At 42.6% G+C, this 8,295-nt stretch overlaps 1 pseudogene; it reads right to left on the bottom strand.

The window, feature by feature from the left end:
- Nucleotides 1-1,706: 1,706 nt before the first annotated feature.
- On the bottom strand, nt 1,707-6,530 carry LOC133010534 (E3 ubiquitin/ISG15 ligase TRIM25-like; annotated as a pseudogene).
- Nucleotides 6,531-8,295: the final 1,765 nt, after the last annotated feature.

The raw sequence follows: 8,295 nt of genomic DNA, 5'->3' as shown, positions 1-8,295 counted from the left end.
GCTGTGTACATTTGCAAATACTGTGCAAAGACCTATGTTAAGAATGACACAACGATGCAGAAGCATATAGTCAAGTGCCCAAAGTTTCCTCAGGGCTCAAATCAGCCTATGACACAACAAAATGTTTATATTTATGTCTGTATATGACAAGGTAAATACAGTTAGTATAAATTACCCACAACATTTCCAGTTTATTCCCGTATATTCCCGTTAATTCCCGTATATTCTCGTTAATTCCCGTATATTCCCGTTAATTCCCGTTAATTCCCATGGAAAGTTTCCCACTTTGAATATTCCCGGAATTTTGCAACCCTAGGTAGGACGCACAGTGGACAGGTCACACAAGTGTGATTTGTCTCAATCCGCATTTTTGGACTGTTGGAGGAGAAAACCACAAAGAAGATCTCCACCCAGATTTCAAACAGGGAACCATCTTGCTGGGAGGCCGTAATGCAAACGTGGGCGGAGGAGTGAATATCAAGTAAACATTGAGCTTCCAGATATGCACTGAGGTCCGGACATTTTCCTGACATTTCACTGACCTTATAGTGTGTCCTGCTTGACCTCTAAATGACCTGTGTTCTACCACCAGTTATATATCTGCTGGTTTATCCCGAGTGAGGTGGAAACACTGGAGACGATGTTTCAGTCTCGTTTGCTGGTGATTCCCTTCACCTCAGTTTGGGGCGTCAGCAGAAATCTCACATCTCCAAACCTGCAGCGAATAAAACTAAACTACCTGTTCGGCCACTTAAGATCACAGATATTATCACAGGTGTGTTGTTCGCCACCTTGTTGTAAAATCCTTCCCGCTCCCCCGGCCGTCCTCTCTCGTTTCATCCATTCGTTCCAGTGTGTTATCCAGCCACTGTGTCGAGCAGCGTGTCAGCACTCAGACTGAAAGGCTCTCTGTTCCCTGAACTCTCCCGCTTCCATTGTGTTCATCTGGATGCTTTTCCAAGCTAAGCCTGGCACAGGCCTGGATTTCCGGAGCCCAAAAATGTGAGCCCAGGGAACTGGACTCCTCCGGGAAAGGGGAGCAGCGGGAGATGGAGCGCCGCTCTGAAGCAAAACAAACCCGAATATCAGGGGTTTATTTAAAATCTCCTCGTCTTATATTAACAGCACTGCTACAGGCTGGTGATTAGCCACACATGGGTCAGGGGGCTCCTAAGCCGTACTTAATTTCCCCCTGGATTCCATATTTTGTGTGTTTTATGAGATGCAAACTACAGACGGACTGAATTCTTGCAGTCATTGAAAACACATCATTGACTCTACAACAGCTTTGAGATGGTTAGAATTAGAAAATATGACTTGTTGAGTCCGTTTTCCATCACAAAAGCTTTTTGATCGCACACGTATGTCGATATCATGTTTTCTGATGCGACTCACAAAGTGCTGAGACCTGCCCAGGTTACTGTAACGTCAACACTGAGCATATGATCTCACTTGTTTGACATTGAGGGATTCATCCGTGTTTGATGTCGTACAGTTGAAATGCCCTGCGCAGGAAGGAAGTGCTCACCCACTGGTCGCCTGTTCCATCTTCAGGAGCTCGATGGGAGGGAGGGAGGATTTCAGTGCAATATTTACAGTGACCTCTTCCTCTCACTGGCCAGGGGCCCATGGGAAAAAACTGGAGAAGACAAACAATGAACAATAGGGTTCAGGGATGAGCAATGGTGCCAGCGCCGCATGTGCCATTACGGGATGTGGCTCTCAGAGGCCTGGGGGGTCAGAGCAAGGATCAAGGCCCCAGCGGCGTCCCTCAGGAGCACACCTGGAGCACCTGCTCAGACGCAGCTATTTAAAAACATCAGTGGTTCCTTGCAAAGTGAAAATAACGTCAGCAGAGGCTCTGGCGCTTTGAAGGAGCGGTTCATCAACATTGGGAAATGTGGGGTTTTTAAAGAACTCATAGAATTATGGTGCGAGTTCTTTATCCGGTTCATTTAACATTGTGAGGGCGTTTTTCAACAGTTTTATCATTTTCCTAGAGAATGAAAATGATCCAAATTTACAGGCAACTGATATACGATGAATGTGTGAAATTTGATGCAGGTTGATCAAATAGGGACTGTTGGGCCTTGGCAGAGGTCTGAGCTCTACTGAGTACCATTGTAGTTTTTTTTTTATTTTTTAAGCGTAATCAGTAACGAGAGGGGAATAAGTCCAATGGTCAAATCAGAGCGGGCAGGTAACATTAGACTCCACCTCCCTCAAGGAAAGCAAAGTGCGCCTGAAGCATCAGAACTCACTCCTGAAGAAACGCCACCGAGACTCAGATATAATGATGTTTTAGATCGTTTCATTATAGGGAATAGGCTACGCTCTTTATTTATCTATATTTTAGAGCAAATTCTTAATTTTACTCATGTGGAAAAGTGAATTTTGTACTTCTACTTTCACTTCAGTACATTTCTCTCTATTTATTTGTTCTTTTCTGTGAGTGAAATGTTTGAGTTCTTCCTCCACCACTGCTGCTCTGCAAATGTGAGGCTGCATCCAGTTATTTAGATTTTTCTGTTTCTGTCTCGAAACAGTGCCAAGTCAAAACAACCTGCAGTGAATGATCCTCCAGAAAAACCACAGCTTGACGTTTTCAAATATCAGCTTTTGCATGGAGTAAGCAAATGAGATACAGTATTATGCATGATGATGAGCTGGTAGATGGATTTTATTACCTTTGGAGAAAACCAGGCCAACTGTTTCCTCTTGTTTCCAGTCTTCTAGCTATAGGCTAAGCTAACCAGCTCCTGGCATCACTTTACCAGTTAAACACGACAGTTGTCTTCTGCTTTTAATCTTTGGCGAAAACAAAATGTTAGAATATCTTTTGCTATTCTATTTATTTAAAATATATCATCCCATATGTTTCATGGTCATGTCTCAAGAACATGACACAATAATGCACCGAATTGCTTTCTGATTTGTAGATTCAGTAGTCGGTGTGATGTGTCCTCATGTTCTCATTCATTGGCAGAGGCATGTACCAAAGAGGCCGAGATTAAAATCTCCCAGCGTCATTGGTTTAAGTTGATGTTTACACAGACAAACAGCCCCTGTGTTGCATCAGCATCTGTGCAAACTCCCAAGTCACAGTTTGATCCCTCAATTACCAGATCAGCCTGTGTAATTGGACAGTATGGTTTCCCCGGGGACTGGGCCTTGCCTTATCACAGAAATTCTTTCTGCCCTGCACAATTTGGTGAGTTAATGTAATGGTACCAGCGTTGTAGTGTGTGCCTGGGTGGTCCCTGTTGCATTTCTAATGATGCTGCTCCTTTCCCAGAACAAGTGGAAATACCTCTGTGATGCACCGTGAAAAGAGAGACCATGCAGGAAAGAAGCACTGCTCCCACTGGGCCCAAGAATTCTCACACAAGGCCGTCCAACACTTGAGAGGAGCCTGCGTGCTGAGAAATAACGCTGCTTTTCAGCATTTAGTCAAAGGTTGAGGTGCAAATGTTCGGACATTTAAGAAGCTCTTCATTTAATGTATTTAACGTTCATTTAAAAATAAGACTTTCAGGACAGATGTGCCGAATCGAAAACCCCTCACAGGGGATCAAATGCAAAATTAATAAGAGTAGTGAAATTTGACCAAATCAAAAATCCCTCTGTTCAGCAATAGTAGGATGCTTTTACATAAGCAAAAATAGGAAGACAACAGAATACTCACTCACACTGCAGGCTCCACATTAAAAATTTCACTCAAGTAGAAAGAAAGACAAAACAAAATGACTGCTGAAAACCAAGATTAAATACAACTAGGGCTACGTTGTAACACTAACGGGCTCGAGCACCCGCACGTTGAAGCCTGTTGCAGTCGGTGAAGAGAGCAATCGATTACCAAGCGCACGTCTCCGCGTTGCCTGCGGGTTGCGCACTGCGGCAAGGATAAACGCTGCACTTTCTGCGTCCGTCACGCAATGTCGATCCTTGCCTGCTAATTGCTCATTACGGTCCACGCTATCAAATAGCACATTACACTGGGACGATTTTAAGGAAATCGAATGATAGTTGTAAAAAAACTGCTTATTTCCTGTTGCCAGTAGGTGGCGCCATCACCATTACTACGTACAGACTAATATATCTGTTCAAGTAGGGGCTCTGATGTATTGTGAGCAATTTTGTGTCAATTGGACAACGTCACAACAATTTAATTTTAAAATTTTCACACTGATCGGTAGGTGGCGCTATGACCCTGAACTAATATTAATATATGAAGCTGTTCAGGTCACAATCATGATCATTGGTCAGTAGTTTGGAGTCGATTGGATAATGCACAGTGGATTTACAAAGTACTTCCTGTTTATGGCGAATCAGTAGGTGGCGCTATGACACTGAGGAAATAATGACACATAGAGCTGTTCAGGCTTGGACTCTGATCATGAGACAGAAGTTTGATGGTGATAGGACAATGCACAGTGGACTTAGACAACATCGTGTCCTTCGCCAAAGGAGACAATGTTGTCATTGATGTGCGGCGAAGGATGAACCGGGGCTGTTGCTACACACATGTAGCTTGAGGGACGTTGAACCTCGAACACCGAAGTTACAGCAATTTCGCCCTGAAAAAGCCCAAAATGGAAATGCAAGTCCTTCGAAATACAATTGGGCCTCCCACCGCTCGGTGCTCGGGTTCTTTCAAACAGATTCATCTCAGTGTAATTGTAGATTTCTGTCTTTACAAAGTGAGAACTAAATATGTGTGATAGAGAAAGGTCAGTGTTTGATTGACAGCTGATCTCTGTGCGGAGCAGAAACGTCACCACGACAAACTTTTATCAACAAACATGGAGACAAAAGAAGTTAAAGATTTACACACAGAATCTAAATCACTGCTTTTAATGACTCGAGTCTATTTGAGTTTACAGAACTCAGCTGTGGATTTATAACCAACAAAAACTCCAGCATAGAGCGGCTGAGTGAATGTGGTCTGGACTCTGTGGATTAGAGTCATGGTGTCAAAGACTCTGTAGAAGGACAGAACACCTGCACTGTGATCCAGGTACACTCCTACTCTGGAGGACACAGGACCTGACACTGTTCCTGACCCGGTTTTGTTGTGAGAAAAGTCATATCTGTTTAAAATTAATAACCAAGATTTATCATTGCATCCAAATCTACATTCACCTAAGTGTCCTGCTCTGCTGATATTCTTGTATGTGACTGCTACATTAACTCCTCCTCTCCCCACCTCCACCTCCCAGTAACAACGTCCAGTCAGACTCTCTCTACTCAGGACCTGAGCCCAATGAGTGAATCTGTCTGGGTGATAAGGGTAAGACTGATATTCACCCATATGTGTTACTTTTCTGTTTCCCTCAGATAATAACAGAACTCTGTGTGCTGTGTTTGGATCCAGTGTGATTTCCTGTGAATATTTTATGAAGTCAGCTCTGGTCTCTGGCTCTGGTTGTTGCAGTAAAACATCCACTCGAGACACAATGTGTAAAATTTTTGTCTCTGTCTCACTCAGAATGTCCTGTAGTCGACCTCTGACCTGTGACACAGCTGCTGTCACGTCCTCAAAGTTCCTCAGAGGACGGAACCTGATGCTGGATGAGTGTGTAGATTCACTGAGTGGTGACAGTGAGGGGTAGTTGTGTAGAAACTGGTTGTGATCCTCTGTGTCTGAGAGCTGCTTCAGTTCATGGTCTTTCCTCTTCAGCTCAGTGATCTCCTGCTCCAGTCTCTCCTGAAGCTTTCTGACTAGAATCACTTCAGTTTCCTGCTGGGATCTGATCTGCTGCTTCACATAAGAGCTTCTTTTCTCCAGCAGACGGATCATCTCAGTGAAGATCTCCTCACTGTCCTCCACTGCTTTATCAGCAGAGCCATTGACGGCCTCCTCCTCCTGTTGAAGCAGCTTCACGTCTTTCTCTGTGTCCTGGACCCTCTGCTGGATTGTTTGTCTCCTCAGCCCGAGCTCTCTCTGCCTCTCAGTCCTTTCTGCTGCAGCTGACACTGTGTCGTGGTCTCTATGTTCCTCCACAGAGCAGAGATAACAGATATACTGCTGATCAGTGCGGCAGAACATCTCCATCATCTCGTAGTGACGAGAGCAGATGTTCTCCTGGAGCTTCTCAGAGGCCTCCAGCAGCTTGTGCTTCTTAAATGCAGCTGACTGAAGATGAGGCTGGAGGTGTTTTTCACAATAAGAGGCCAAACAAACCAAACAGGACTTGGGAGCTTTCCGTTTTATCCCAGTGCAGACATCACAGGCCACATCTTCAGGTCCAGCATAGCAGTGATCAGCAGGAGCAGCTTGGAGTCCAGTCTTCTTCAGCTCCTCCAGTGAAGCAGCTAACATGGTGTTTTTCTCCAGGACAGGCCTCGGTGTGAAGGTCTGTCTACACTGAGGACAGCTGTAGCTTCCTCTCTCCTCCTCTTTGTCCCAGTGGGTGTTAACTCTTACAGTAGCTGTGTCCACAGACGGTAGTCACCGGATCCTTCAGTAGATCCACACAGATCCAACAGGAGAGCATTTTTCTGGCCAGGTGATTTTCTTGCTGCTCCATTTCAGATGCTGCCAGAGACTGTAGAATAGTTTCACTTCCTCTGAACAGAAACAGATCTCTGCTCCTTGTTCTTAATCGAATATAGTTTAAAAAGAGGCTTACCTCCTTTTGGTAGTAGGTGTTGCTATCGCTATCACTATACTAGACGAATAGATCTGTTCAGGTCAAAAACATTCTTTTCTCTCTTCATATCGTATAAATCTTTCATCTTTACATCTAAGATATCAAAGGATTCTAACACCATTGACACTGTGACATTAAAGCAAACTGACTACAAATAATTATTTGCTATGAATCCTTTGAAGTGTTCTTTTTAGGGCTGTCAATAGATTAAAAAAAATTAAGTAATTAATCTCACATTTTGAAATTTATTAATCTAGATTAATCGGGATTAAAAGTTTGTTTTTCTTCTTAAGACTAAATCTTTTAAATGAACGAGTAATCACTTCAGACAGCCTGTATTTTACACAATGTTGTGTTTTCAAAGAGGCTCAGGCCTATAACACCTACCTATAAAGTGGCAGCCAGGTCGTTAAATATCATGTATGATAAATTGTGTAAAAAAAATTTTTAAAAACCCAGCTGAAAATATTCCCAATGTCCTTGGAAATAATAACTCTGCTTCTTTCTTCAGTGAAACATCCTGATTAGTAAAAGGTAAAAAAAAAAAGTGTATTTGGGACACCATTACGAATACGATTTTCCTTAGATTGCACTGTTGAGCCATTTTGAACGCCCATTTGAAGTTACTCCAGAATACAATTACTTTTTAGGGTTTTGATTTTTCTGCAAAGTTTGGTAAGAATTTGAGCGTCTAGACCTGAAAAAGCCCAAAAGGGAAATACAAATCCTTCGACATACAATAGGGCCTTCCATCAATCAATCAATCAATCAAGTTTTATTTGTATAGCCCACATTCACAAATAACAATTCGTCTCATAGGGCTTTAACATTGTGTGACATCCTCTGTCCTTAACCCTCAGCAAGAGTAAGGAAAAACTACTAAAAACCCTTTTCACAGGTAAAAATATGTAGAAACCTCAGAGAGAGCCACATGTGAGGGATCCCTCTCCCAGGACGGACAGAAGTGCAATAGATGTCAAGTGTAAGAAAACATCATCAGGATTTCCACCATCGTTGCTCGAGCCCTAATATTTAGTCACTAGATATTCGTTTAAAATTCCAAATCAAAAGAAACTTGTGCAAAAAATACATTGTGATACATTAAGATGAAAGATGTTGTGCTATAGTGCAGCTTATGTTATACGAGGGGTGATTGATACGTTCAAATATAGAAGTCTCCTCTTTCATTTACATATTTAATTTACTTGAATATTTAGGGCCCGAGCACTGACAGACAATGAGGCCCTATTGAAATTGTAAGGATTTTTTTTTTCAGGCCAATGAATTGACTTTTTGAGGGCTTTAACAGGCTCAAATTCTCAAATTTGAAAGTGGTGAAAATTACCTATTCTGGAGGAATTTTCAATGGGCGTGAGCAAATGGCTCAACTGTGTCATCTTCAAAAAAATCAATACACAGGTATATGACCAGACCAGGTGCATGACCAGACAAACAAAAAAGTCTGAGGTGCAATTAGAAAAACGCAATAGGAAGCCTGCTATTTTGCGTTTAGTGGCCATTTTGGCCATATTCCACATTTTTACTTTGAGATACTTGTCCCAGGGCTAACATCAGATCAACTTCAAATTGAGATGAGTGTCATCACAACAAGATGGAGTTAGAAACTAACTCAAAGATCGAT

This window comes from Limanda limanda, chromosome 9 (assembly GCF_963576545.1).
Source record: "Limanda limanda chromosome 9, fLimLim1.1, whole genome shotgun sequence".
NCBI classification, from domain to species: domain Eukaryota; kingdom Metazoa; phylum Chordata; class Actinopteri; order Pleuronectiformes; family Pleuronectidae; genus Limanda; species Limanda limanda.
This window is presented reverse-complemented; position numbering and strand designations above follow the sequence as displayed.